This window comes from Anguilla anguilla, chromosome 3 (genome assembly GCF_013347855.1).
Source record: "Anguilla anguilla isolate fAngAng1 chromosome 3, fAngAng1.pri, whole genome shotgun sequence".
NCBI lineage: Eukaryota > Metazoa > Chordata > Actinopteri > Anguilliformes > Anguillidae > Anguilla > Anguilla anguilla.
In genome coordinates, this window is record NC_049203.1 from 22,351,437 (window position 1) to 22,365,926 (window position 14,490).

The following is a 14,490-nucleotide window of genomic DNA, read 5'->3' on the forward strand; positions in this document are numbered from 1 at the left end:
ACTGCAGCCAAGATAGGGATGACTGACTGACTCCCATGTAAAGGGAATTACAGTAATCAATACGGGAGGAAATTAAGGCATGTGAGACAATCTCCAGATCCTTAAATGAGAGGAAAGATTTTAGCTTTGCAATGGCTGTAAGCTGGAAGAAGCTACCATGCACAACAGAGTTGATTTGTTTGTCAAATTGTAGGGCTGAATCAAAGATGACACCAAGATTTTTTGCACACGTATGCAGATTTGAGGACAGGGGTCCTAGGTTGGTGGCTAAACCTCTGGTGGAGTCAGGAGGACGAAATATGATAACCTCCGTCTTTTTCTCGTTAAGCTGGAGAAGGTTTTTCACTATCCAACTTTTAATGTCCTCAAAGCAATCAAGGACAGACTTAATGGAAAGATCATCACCGGGTTTCAGTAGCAGGTACAGCTGTAACAGTGGTAGGAAATGCTATGGTTATGAAAAACAGAACCAAGGTGGGGCACATAGAGAGAAAATAAAATAGGACCTAAAATAGAACCTTGAGGTACTCCACAAGTGATAGGTGCCGTGGAAGAAGAAGAGTTCATATTTTAACAGAAAATGTTCTATTATTTAAGTAGGATGCAAACCATTGTAAGGCAGTACCCTAGATACCAACCAACCATGCTTAAGGTGGTCCAAGAGAATAGTGTGATCAACTGTCAAACGCAGCGCTAAGATCCAACAGAATTAAAATAGCACAGCTTCCTGAATCAATGGACAAGTGTAAGTCATTAGACACCTTAAGGAGAGCCGACTCAGTGCTATGGTGTGGCCTAAATCCTGACTAAAATGTTTCCAAAATGTAATTGTCATTTAAATGGGAAGAAAACTGAAAAAAACAACCTTTTCCAGAATCTTTGATAAAAATGGCAGTTTAGAAATGGGTTGGGAATTGTTAAAAACTGCCGGGTCTAGGTTGGCCTTTTTAATAAGACGGTGGACCACTGTGTGTTTAAAACAGGATGGAACAAAGCCATTTACTAGGCAGCTATTTATTATTGACAGAATACTAGGAGCCGTGAACAAAGACGGCAGAATACTATTGAGTTGCGTGAGTGTGCATATGTGTGTGTGTGCATGTGCACGTGTGCACGCACATGCAGTGGGGTGAGTAGCGTGAGTGTGCATGTGTGTGTGTGTGCAGGGCAGGTCCATATGGCTTGTGGGGACTGCTCTGGCCATGCGTGCCTACATCTGCATCAGTCACATGCTTTTAAATGGGCTGTGCTGCATTGCTGCAGGCACAGTATTCTGGGACAGCAGCATTGCACGGTTCAGTACCCTCTTCTACCACCTCCCTTACTGACGCCAGAGGGGGAGTCTGGGGCAGACTGTGTGGGGGGTTGGGTGGGATGTTAAAAGTGGTACTCATTTGGGCGGGGCTGGTGATGGAAGCAGCCCATTTCCTCTAGACCAGTCAATACGTGTGGGACAGTTAGAGCACTCAGAGTCAACTTGATGTTCAGACTTTAACTTCGATGAAAAATCCAAACCAACAGGGAGGAGGACCAACCTTGAGTTCCCTCAGTATTGGAGTGCAGCCAAAGGACATGATCAGCCCAGCTGTGCCACACCGGATGGACGTTACCACCCGGCATGTGCACTCTCTGCGTCTGATAGGGCAGTGTGTATGCATGCACTGCATGTCTGATAGCGCAGTGTGCGTGTGCATGCACTGCATGTCTGATAGCGCAGTGTGCGTGTGCATGCACTGCATGTCTGATAGCGCAGTGTGCGTGTGCATGCACTGCATGTCTGATAGCACAGTGTGTGCATGCACTTCGTGTCTGATAGCGCAGTGTGTGTGTGTGTGCATGCACTGCATGTTTGATAGCGGTGTGTGCTTGCACTGCATGTTTGATAGCGCAGTGTGTGTGCATGCACTTCATGTCTGATAGCACAGTGTGCCTGCATGCACTGCATGTTTGATAGCAGTGAGTGCGTGCATGCACTGCATGTTTGATAGCAGTGTGTGCTTGCACTGCATGTCTGATAGTGCAGTATGTGCTTGCACTGCACATCTGATAGCGCAGTGTGTGTGCATGCACTGCATGTTTGATAGCAGTGTATGCTTGCACTGCATGTCTGATAGCGGTGTGTGTGTGTGTGCATGCACCGGATGTCTGATAGCGCAGTGTGTGTGCATGCACTGCTTGTCTGACTGCAATGTGCATGCTATACCCCTGACAGTGCAGTATGTGCATGTGCTGCATCTGACAGTGCAGTGTGCACTGTTGTTTTCTATGGAATGATTCAGGCCATCACTGATGGATGTCCTGAAGACCAGACGTTAGATGGGAACCTCATGCCACACACCCTTACCCTCATCACATGATCTTTCCGCTTCACTTCCTGACCCTGCTGTTCCTTCACTTTGCACTGAAGAGATGCATGGCAGGAGTTTCTAAAACCAACTTTCAGTGTATCCTCACTACCACCCCCCAGGTGTAAGAGTTTGAGTAGGAAAGTATATTTCCAGTGCCTTCTGGTTGCCTGGCAACACCAAAAACCATTGCCTCCTGGACAGAGATGGAATAGAAACAGAAAACATATGTCATTAGTTATTAATATCCATTTCTTTAAGAAAAAAAATTCATAGATGTAGCTGGATCCCTTCACTGTTATGTAATAGACTAATAGACAGGACTTTTAAAAGGCTATTCTATCAAGTTATCAGCATGAATGCATTTTGGTTTGCTGGTGTGTGTGGTTTTAGTGGCAGGGTTGGACCAGGTGCTGCTATGAAGTATAGTCATCTGTGCATATTTAAGAGGTGTGGGGATGCCCAGTTTTGGCTTCCTGTGTTCTAGTCCAAAAGCTCTGGCCTCCACACGTCTGCCGTGTGTTAAAGACGAGCCGGGTGGTCTGGGTATGGCCGTCTCCCAGGATAGGATAAAAGAAAATAAAAATCCAGTTGTAGTTGCATGGCTACAGAGCTTCTTTGCTCCCTGGTGTTTAATTTTGATTGAAGGTAATGTCTGTGTGCTCCTACAGTTTTATCTTGATCTGGTGGGAGGGTGCAGCTGTTGCAGGATTGGTTTACTTATATGTTGCTAAAGCCCTTGGATTACCTGATTGGTTTGTTGAAATCTGTTACATGGCATCCCTGCAGAAGAGCAGATGGGTCCCATCTGGAGTAGTGTTTCAACAGAGCAGAGGGTTCAACTCACAAATTTCGAATCTCTCTATGAGTGTAAAAAGGTAGAAATAATTAGAGCACCTGGCAGAGGAAAAAATAGAAATCCCACACATACCTGTGCCCAGGTAACTCTGCTTTGGCTCTGCAATGGGTCACAGCTTTTAGGGTTGAAGCCGATGACCATCGTCTATAACTTCTGTAATCGGTTTGATAGATTTGAAAAAGAGGTGGTTATTCAATGCTGAATAAACTGAAGAATTTACTGTCCTTGTATGGTCTTGCAGGAACAGACAATTTAAAGATTTACTGTCTTATGTATTGCCCCTCATGGGTGAGTAAAATGCTCATGTCCTTATTAATCATCAATATCAGTGATAAATATCAGTACAAAACCACTACTTACTGTAATCAATGGGCTTACAGAACATGCAGATCACCATGAACAGTTTAACAGTTTCACAGCTAAATAAACCACAACTCACAGAAAAGGAATATATGACACATACAGGTACTTTTATCAGGCACCGCGAACAAAGACTGCAAGATTAAAGTCTTTCAAAAACCAATGAACATTTTCTGATAGGCTTGCAAGGATAAATGAGTTGTTTTCTTGACATTTTAATCAGTTGTTGCATAATGAATTTCATCTTCTACCACTCCTAGATCACCCCTACAACACATTCAATCAGTAATGCTTTTTAATATGTGCGTAAAAACTCAAATATCTGTGATTTGTGAGGCCCTTGATTATCACTCTCCCTGTTTAGGTGGTTGGTGCTTTTTAAACTTAAGCGTTATGGAACTCAAGGTCTTATCACACTGCACAGGTGACTGAAGAGCATAGGAAGAACAATGCCTACTATCTCCCTGATCTGTGTGGTAGTGAGCGTGAGAGGAAAAGAGCAAAATCCATTTGCACTGCATGGTGGCAAAAAACAAACCTGATTTTGAAATGTCTGTTAATTAACCATTTACTGACCAGTTGTCTTTCTGTCCTGTCTAGAGACCAAACAGATGGCATGGTCAGCCATGATGAACTGGCATTAGAATTGCTATGGAAACCATGCAGTGAGGAGATGTGGCGTGAGCCCAGGTTGTATCCAATTGCCAAATTCCTGTGGGCGGACATTTTGCCATGCAGGTGAGTTTGGGCTTGATGGGTGCCACGCCTGACATAAACAGGCATGCCTTATTCTGCCTGTCTCAAGCGGAACACAGTGCCTGCTCAGCATCCGAAAAACGCCCAGCTTTTATTTCTGTTAGTAGGAGCCGTCAGCTGTTCTTAAGGAAACACCCCTGGTGAAGGGAGGAAGGAACAGGCGCTGCTGCTGCATTCCCCACTGCTCATAGAGTATAATAAATGGGCTCTTATTATACAGATAATGATTGAGAATAAAAACGGAGCTGTCAGTGCTTTTCTAACTCCCTCCATCTGTTTAGCGTGCCTGTATGTCTCTGCCTCTATTCAGTGCACCGGTATGAATCCCAGTCTCTATGCGGCACCGGTATGAATCCCAGTCTATGCGGCACCTGTATGAATCCCAGTCTCTATGCGACACCTGTATGAATCCCAGTCTCTATGCAGCACCTGTATGAATCACAGTCTCTATGCAGCATCCTTATGAATCCCAGTCTCTATGCAACACCTGTATAAATCACAGTCTCTATGCAACACCTGTATGAATCCCAGTCTCTATGCGACACCTGTATGAATCCCAGTCTCTATGCAGCATCCTTATGAATCCCAGTCTCTATGCGGCACCTGTATGAATCCCAGTCTCTATGCGACACCTGTATAAATCCCAGTCTCTATGCAGCACCGGTATGAATCACAGTCTCTATGCAACACCTGTATGAATCCCAGTCTCTATGCGACACCTGTATGAATCCCAGTCTCTATGCAGCATCCTTATGAATCCCAGTCTCTATGCGGCACCTGTATGAATCCCAGTCTCTATGCGACACCTGTATAAATCCCAGTCTCTATGCAGCACCGGTATGAATCCCAGTCTCTATGCAGCACCGGTATGAATCCCAGTCTCTATGCAGCACCGGTATGAATCCCAGTCTCTATGCGGCACCTGTATGAATCCCAGTCTCTATGCAGCACCTGTATGAATCACAGTCTCTATGCAGCATCCTTATGAATCCCAGCCCCCCACAGCAGGCGCACATTGTGCACGTTCATCCACCGTCTCCATCCCACAAATCCTTTCACTTCCATCAGCCAGTGAGCAGAGAAAGATGGCTAGTGCAGTGTAAAGCCAGAAACAGTAATTAATAAATCACCCTATGTATGCCTGAAGAACAGTATTTAATAAATCAGCTGCATATGACTGAGTAAATATTTTAAAAATTAGCCTGCGTATGACTGCGGAACAGTATTTAATAAATCAGCCTGAATATAACTGAGGAACAGTATTTAATAAATCAGCCTGTGTATGACTGAGGAACAGTATTTCATAAATCAGCCTGCGTACGACTGAAGAACAGTATTTAATAAATCAACCTATGTTTGACTACCACATTGTTTTCAGTGCTATTTCATCCTGCAACCTCCGTGGGCACAAATTATGAGACCTTTGTGCTGCCTGTAGGACCTTTCAAAGGGAAATCTGCAGTCTCAGGCTCAGTTAGGTGTAACTGGATTACCCAGCACACTCCCTATGCCGCAGTGAGATGGTGAGTGTCTGAATAACATCAGTACTTTGCTGCTGTTCGGTAAGCAATCAATCAATCAATCAAATTTTATTTATATAGCGTATTTCACAGATATTGTTACAATACGCTTCACAGTAACCCTAGCCTAAACCCCCACAGGAGCAAGCCTAAAGCAACAGTGGCAAGGAAAAACTCCCTGTGGCAGATGGGGAGAAACCTCAGAAGGAACCAGGCTCAAGGGGGAAACCCATCCTACTCAGGGTGTAGATTGGCGAGCAACATGGTCAGTCAATAAAGGCGCACTTGTGCCCTCAGAGGATGTTGTCAATCGTGAGCGTCAGCTCCATTAGTCAGGTGACTTCTTCCACATGTTCATGAATGGCGCAGAAGCGGGCCTTCATGCAGGTGAGCTTTGGCTTCCAGGAAATTGTTTCTGGCAGGGATCGCTGCTGTTAAAACAAACCGCAGTTAAGAGTTGGGTCGAACCCTTAATATGTTTGACACAATCTGGCAGTTACTTCTGAGATATCACCCTCTGGAGAAAATTTGGGCCAGACTTTGACAGAGCTTCTGTTGAACTCAGGAGACTCAGGAGTGGCATATTTTAAATGGGCTCTATTCTGAAAATAATAAATAATCACAAATTTGAGTTGGCTGTGCAGCATTTGGTAATATAACTTGTCAGATGGCATGACCAACTGGTTCACTACAAGTCAAGACAATACATTAATATAAGAACATACAAAATAATTCAGATATCAATAGATAATATAGATTTCCATTTGGCTGTTAGTAATTGTAAATAGCAATTACTCATTGATTCAGTCTGTAAATGCATCAAAGTAATCCTTCTGATAATCATATAATTCTACTACGCACAATGTGCGATAATGCTCATTCCCATTGATTTAAGTAATTTCATTACAGTGTCAAGACTTTGTTAGACAGTTGCAATAGCAACTGGCCAAACATTTACTACTACACTAAATCAGCTGACAGCTGACATTAAGTTTGTAGCTTGTAGCTAATGCAAATCAAAACAAACTGTAGACTGACAAGTTTATGTTGGAAAGAAAACATAAAAACAAAGAGCTATACACAAGTGGTCAGTAAATATGTTACATTTGACTCCAAGTCGCATTTAAAGAAAAGAAAATAACAGTTAGTGAGACCACTTGTCCAAGGTAACATTCTAGTTAGACTGCACCAGTGGTAACCAACTCTGTTTCTGGAGATCCACTGTCCTGTTGGTTCTCACTCTAACCCCAACAAAGCTCACCTCATTCAATAGCTATAGATCTTGCTGAGCTGCTAATTAGTAGTCAGGCATGCCAAATTAGGGAGAAAATGAAACAAAATGAAAACCTACAGGATGGTAGATCTCCAGGAACAGGGTTTACACTGGTCTTCACTAACAGGCTTATTTCTTCCAGAGGCACTGTGGTTTCCTTCTCTCCACATTCATTCATTACTGTCAACTCTGCCCTCTCATTGGACCTCGTCAGCAACATTGTAAAAACAACCTCTGCCCCCCCCCCCTCTTCTGGGCAGCAGGTCAGACTCATACATCCCCTTATCTGGCAGCCATTCATAACTGCAGAGTATATAAAGAACGTATTGTAAGTTAATAAAATATCTGATCTAGGTCACAGCAATGCAATTGTGAATGTATTCTTATCAGCAACAGTATACAGTGCTTAAAATACAGGGCTTGTACATTAAATTTTGATGTGGCTGCGCCTAGAGGCATAACTGGTCATCCTGCATACAATACTATGGTACGATATATCCTCGTTAATATGTGTCCTCCCTCGATGCTGCGACTCCATCATGATGGCTACTTTTAAAAACCTACTAATGGACTTTTCCTTATGAGTATATCAGATATTTCCCAGCTTGGGACATTTGTCATTTTGAGTTGATGCAACAGCATTATGGGGGAATCTGAGGTCTGCAGGCCAACAGTAATTAAAATAAACTGCTATGGCAACAGGAAATATTTAGGTCTATGTGCAATGCCTTACATTCGTAACATTAATGACCCCAAATTACTCTTATCAACATCCGTTCTGATGTCATTTATTTATAACCAATTAATATTGTCCCTGTCAGACTGAGATGTGGGAATATTCAAACACCCCTTTTCCACACTGAATTTTTCTGGGGGGCTGGGGCATGGGGGGGATAATACCAGTATTTTTCCTGTCTGAAGTGTGCTGCTCGCCTTGTGTCAGACTATTTTATTTGGCTCAACAGACGGTCTTTTCCTTTGCATGCCAACACTCAGCAGAGAAGGTGTTTAGATCGTTCCCTCTTGGGAAAGTGTTCCTTCTCCTTGATGTTTACCCTCAATCAGCAAAGCTGAGGACTAACAAAAAACGGGTATTTGTTGTGCTCTCCACCTCCATTTATAAAAAGAGAAACGGCTCCAATGCTGTCTTACTCTCAGTCTTTTATTTTCACCATCAACAAACCTTTTCCTCTCTCTGTTCAACTTCACAAGGGCTCACACGCTATGCTATGTCTTACTTTAGTGACACATTTAAGAGAATTAGTTAACAAATGACTGGAAATCATTGGAAGATTTACACTATGGAAACAACAAAAGATTTATTAGAAGATGAGTCTTGCGTAAATGTATTTTCCCAGAGAATATAACAATAAAATAAAAGCCGACTTCGTATTTTACGCGACTGCTGTTCTCCAAAGTCCTTATCAACATAATGATTGATATCCATTCACCAAAAACAGAATGCCATACATACTGGTGATTGGGACCTGCAGTCGCCAGACTCCCCCCTCCATACTTATCATTAAGAATTTGCCACAAATAAATGGCTGTGAAAGTGAGAGGGAAATCACAGGAAGTGTACAGCGGCAAGCTGTACACCAGGCCTATTCAACTAGCGGCCCGCGGGCCGGATACGGCCCATTTGAATTTTTCTATGGCCCGCAAGAGGCTGCCTGCAAATCAGGCTGGCATGTGTGTGATATGATAAATAAAACCAAGGTACATATCTCTGAGCTACTTTGAGACATCTGAACCATAGACTGTATGATCTGAACCAATATGGTATTGGTTAGGCTACATCTTTTTAAAGCACCTATGTGCTGTGATTGGCTGCAACAGGATTACACCCGCTCCGCACCTGCCATTCACTCAGTCAAGCCTCACGTTGCCTTCTGGGCTGGCGGGCCACAGAGAAACTCACGTTAGCTAAGCTAACAACAAGCTTCAATATGTCTCTCTCGAAGCCAAAGAGACTTAAAGTTAATTGTGAAAATCACCGATTTCAGAACGAATGGACTGACAAGTATTTATTTACTTTGCCAGCCGTAACCATAGCTTTCCTATTTTTTTGTATGGACTGGCGGGTGTCTGGAATTGATTATAATGATACCATTAAAGTGAAAGGAAAGTGATGTGCGTGACTAGTTTATTCCATGTAGTAATATATCTATTAACATTATACTGTAAGAGTTATTTGTAGCCATTAAATGACAAAGTATTCTGTGTGGCACATGAACCCCCAGTGATTTTCCTATTTGGCCCACTTGCTATTGAAGTTGAATAGCCCCGATGTACACTATGAAGAAAAAAATGTCCAATATTATGGAACATGGAAACCCACACCAAACCTCAGTTGCTGTAATGGGGGGGGGGGGGGGGGGGGTTACAGACATGTTAAAACCACTACACTGTATACTATAATAATAATAATAATAATAATAATAATAATTATTATTATTATTATTATTATTATTACTAAATGTGTGATACCAATACTTATTTAAGCTATTTACAGACACTCAAGGGCATAGGAGTGCTTTGGCACCTGGGGAGACACCAGTATAACGGGGGTCCGAGGGCATGCTGTTCATGCAGAGTGAGGCTGATCTGTTAACTTGACTGCGACCAGTGGCAGAAGTACCGGTGCAACCCAAAGAACGGCACGGTTCACAGATTTATTTTTGCTACAGGCCAAATAAGAAGCACAACTATCTGCCCCAAAAGAAATTGATCATTTACTGCCATTATTCTTATTTCAACCACAATACTATATGGCACCAAGCCCCACCCCACCCCCCAGGCTTCATTTTCTTTTTCTTATGGGGTCCCCCCTCAATTCGAGCCCTTTCTCCACCGTCACACCACTTCCTCCAGGTGACGTCACAAACTAAGCAGGAGGTTCATGACATCTGCTGTACATATTTTACACATTTTTTTCAAGTATACATATCCCAAATATATATTTCCACCAGAATACCTTTCATGGAACAATTTACAGTAGCCACTACAGTAGCCTAAAGAGGATAGAATGGACATAAGAATGATTTAGAAGAATAAATCATATCTGTACTGTCTCCACAATAAAAAATACTTTCTGAAAGGGGAACAACCTGGAAATATTCCTACCATGATGCTGCATGAAGGAAAAAAATTATAAAAAGCAACTTGAGAAGTTGTAGGCTTCTGTTAACATGGGTAAATTGGCCTGTTACTATAAGGACAGAACTACCTAGGGCAGCGACCTCCATTATTAAGAACACAAATGTTTTCCTAATTGAAATAAATGGATATATTTAGACATGCCACCAGCCACCGATGCACAAGCACATTAATAACTTTTCTTCTCAGAGGAACGTACCGCATGCTTGTTTCGTCATTAGAACCATCTGGTTGCTTTCGTTCCTTTCCAATACAGCACTACCGTAGGTCGACTCCAATCTTTTTTCTCTGATGGCTGCTGTTCGCTCTTTGATCGCACCCACTTCCTCTCATCATTTTAAAAACGTGAATTTGGAGCGCTTTTAACACACATTAAAACTTCATTAACAATACCCAGTGTTTCTTTTGGTAATATTTCCCAGTTGTGTGAGCTCTGCTTCTGTTGTTTACATGCACCGTTCTGGGAGGAGCTGCAATCAAACTCTTCCATCCACTCACAGCTCCCCTTTCACAGTACACGTTCCAGTCTAGGCTACAGCGGTATCCCAGGCCGTACAGCCGATTCATTTTACAGAGCGCTGCAGGCTGTCGCTCCACGAGACGACCGCAGTCTCATTGTAACCTGCAGGAAGCATCGGTTGCACGTCCCGGAGACAAGAGGTGTTTTCTGCGTTTAAATTTAATGGCGGACGAGCCATACAGGAAAACGCTCTGAAGGCTTTGCAGTTAAATAACAGGTCACTGTAAGTATCGATGTCCTATTCTGGGGTTTTATATGCTAGGACAGATACTAAGCTTCTTTGCCGTGGTTTGCGTACTGCAGATCGACTCACCATCCAGATTTTGTGTACCCGGTGGCACTGGAGGCTTGCGTCCTGACACATAATCGCTATCGTTTTTCTAATAAGTTAATGTGTTAGCTAATGTGTTATATCTCAATGCACAATTTATGTGTTTTAAGACTGTCAGCTTGTCGAGACACTCGAATGAAGCAGCAACCCAAACAAATTTAACAGTTTGCTTATGGCTTTAGATATCTGCACGCTAGCAGCGTGCATATCGTGACCGGTTTGCATTACAATGACGTAAATATGCGTCGGTGTGATTAATTATACACGTAGAACTAACCATGTAATAGATGTGGTTGGGTAAAAACATTACCATAAATGTGTATAAGACCGAACGGAATTTAGGTTTGTTAGCCAGCCAGCCGAAATCTGTGGATGTCATAGTGCGGTGTTGATGATTTTGATGAATAGAATAGACCTTTTACAGCTGACCGTGACCCTGCAGCTATAACGTTAGTTATAGCACAGTTCCGTGCGATATTGTACTTGATGCTGAGTTCTGTTTGTATTTGCTTGCTCGCTGGAACACAGAGAGCCATAAACAAAAGAGACATTACTACAGCAGCAAGCTATTGCCTAAACGCAACTCTTTTCCAACTGTCAGGTTACCTTAACTGAACTATCTCTGTTGTAGCGATTTAGGCATGACTTGTTTCATGATTAATGTTAAGCTAGCGGAACACAGGAACAGCTAATTTAGCAAGCTAGCTACAACATGTCACTACCACACTCAGTTGTTGCTCAGTTGTTGAATCACTCTTTAAATAGATCATTATGAAGGGCCGTCAAAAATCACAGAGACATGACTAGCCTGTTCTTATTCCGCGCAATTCATATATCTTGCTGAACGCAATTGAGTTAAATTTAAGAGATTAGTCTACGTCCATAACCCTTAAAAGACCAAACTGGCCATTACTGTGCTGGGTATACTATAATACCATGCTCGCAGTGTTTTCGACGTGCTTTTTAACATGCTGAAGGATTAATTTATGTTTAAGGCAAGTGTGCCATGACGGCCTAGTACCGGCGATCGCCGATGGAGCATTACAGTTATCCCAGACTGAGAAGTGTTAATGGCGCAGTGAAGTAAAATATTTTCCCAAGAAAATAAGCTCCTCTCAAAGTTCTCACCTTAGTCCTGTATAGGTAACGTTGCAACGGCACGGGAACCTCCCAGACACCTTTATTATTGACAGATTGAAGGATCCCACACAGCAGGGGTAGGAAACTAACTTTGGCATCTGGCCATTTTTTTCAAGTTACCATTGGTGGATAGCCGCTCAATTAATAAGCCTGTATTTAGGCATACACTACAATTTCACATAAAATGTTGCTCACATAGACATGCAGCGGGGCTACATAACAAAATAAAATACAATCAATTGAATAGAATCGGCAGTATCTGTTGAATTATCATTGTTCCTTAATCGATGGTGATTCTGGCGAATTTACTGTATTATGTGTTGTAAAATAGCCTAAAATGCCACACTGTCTGCTGTGGGGCGCATCATGTTAAGGCACTATACTGCATGGATGGGCGGGCGTCATGGTCTGGTATCTGTTCAAGCACTGTGCTAGGGCATGGGCAGGCCCACAGTCTGGTATCTGTTAAGGTACTGTTTTAGTGTATGGATGTTCTGCGCAGTCAGATATCTGTCATGCAGTGCTGCGGAAGCTACTTTTAAAAAAGTAGTTAAATATATTGAAGCTACTTCATGAAAAAAAAGAAATGAATATCACTTATGGACCATTCGAGATGTTGGCTGATGCTACGGTATTTATGTTCAGCCCCACATTAAACAACATATTATTCATTCATAGGTTAACAGTTTAGCACGTTTTTTCAGATTGATTTCATGGGAGAAATGTTCAAGATAAATTCTCACGAACCTTTGTTTTAGTAGTTTTAATAAGAAATTACCAAATGTTAGCTAACCAGACACATTTCTGACATTTGATTGTTCATGATTTCATGAATCCAAAGCCACAAACCCACCAAAACCTAAATCAACCTAAAACCTAAAATAGTTCATTCCCCTTTGCTTAAGCTGCACTGAGAAGCACTCCCCAAATTACAGTTAGTTTATTAAAATGCTAACAAAATGTGCCTTGCATTATTAACTTAGCAGCCAACTACCTATATTCTAAAGGATTCACTTAAAGAATGACAAGATGTAGCCGTAGACTGTCGAAAAGGAGGTAGGGAGCTGTGCTGCTACAGACTCCAACTCCTCATGACGTGATTTTGTTTAAGGATCAGAGTCCACTGCTCAGGGAAAAGAATCTGGACTGGATGCGCTCGTTGCTCGCGTTGATTTTACCAGACCTCACTTTAACGGCGAGTGCGCAGAGAGCAAATGTTCCACATTCCAACTCAAGACTGTTGCACAGATCTATATGCCTATTTTTATTTTTTAATTAAAAATATGATTTTTTTTTTTGTGTTTAACCCAGGGGGAATGTAGCTTTGTCCACGCTATCTCATTTTTAATTTTACCAAATAAAATAAATGTTTTTTTGGAGGGGTGTAGTGGGCTGAAAAATTGCTTTTGGATAAATTTTTCCTGCAGGCCGCCAGTTGCCAACCCAGCCCATACAGATTAACGGTGTTGTGCCCCACTTGATTGATTTGATTCAGCAATGACTTTAATCTGCAGTAAAGCCAACATGGCACACCAGTCTATTGAGAACACTGACAGACTGCTGTTTGGCACAACATGGCTGCTGTGTTCTCTTATTTTCAGGGAGTGATACTTATTACACCACACCCAATCACCAGAACAGTAGCTGTCATCATAAAGCAGTAGAGATCTGTTGTGACTCTCCGAATGAACCCCTGCTTGTGTTGTGACTAGTTAAGGTGGTCTCACCTGTGGCGGAACACACAGGCGTTTAGAGGGGCTCATATCCAACACCCTGGACAGATGCTGCTGACTTCTGTACAGCAGTGAAAGAGAAGCAGTGCGGTCATGAAGAGATTTCCTGCTGCTGCACCTCTTATAAAGAGGCCTTGGTATTGTTGGTCTTTCAGTGAGGAAAATAACACATTTAGAAATCACACCCAACTAAGCTGGCTGTATTCAGCTTAACATTTTCCACAGACCCTCAGTGTCCTTTTAGCCTCATTGTTCAGTTTTTCAAGAAAATAAATATTGTTCATGTTCGAATTAGCTAGATAGACATAATGAGATAAAACATTATCTACATGAGGTAAAAATTTTGATTACTTCTCAAACTTAATGTTCTCCCTAGTGATTTCCCGGGTTTGACCCTACACAAGTAGTCACAGAGTCAGGGTGAGAGAGACACGTTTTAGATAGAAGTTCATCACTGACTGGAGGGCATTCCATTTACAATGGAGCTCTGAGCC

At 42.4% G+C, this 14,490-nt stretch overlaps 1 protein-coding gene and 1 long non-coding RNA gene across 2 annotated transcripts in view; one reads left to right on the forward strand and one right to left on the reverse strand.

The window, feature by feature from the left end:
* Positions 1–2,198: 2,198 nt before the first annotated feature.
* On the reverse strand, positions 2,199–3,538 carry LOC118222337. Its single transcript, XR_004764271.1, has 3 exons — positions 3,277–3,538; positions 3,094–3,153; positions 2,199–2,541 (listed from the first exon to the last, which is right to left on the reverse strand). It is a non-coding gene; the product is annotated as an uncharacterized LOC118222337 (long non-coding RNA).
* Positions 3,539–10,798: 7,260 nt separating this feature from the next.
* Positions 10,799–14,490, forward strand: part of LOC118222336 (double-stranded RNA-specific editase 1-like) — a 39,828-nt gene continuing 36,136 nt past the window's right edge. The window contains exon 1 of the mRNA XM_035407830.1: positions 10,799–11,015. The gene's annotated coding sequence lies outside the window, so the exon portion shown is untranslated. The remainder of the gene's footprint in view (positions 11,016–14,490) is intronic.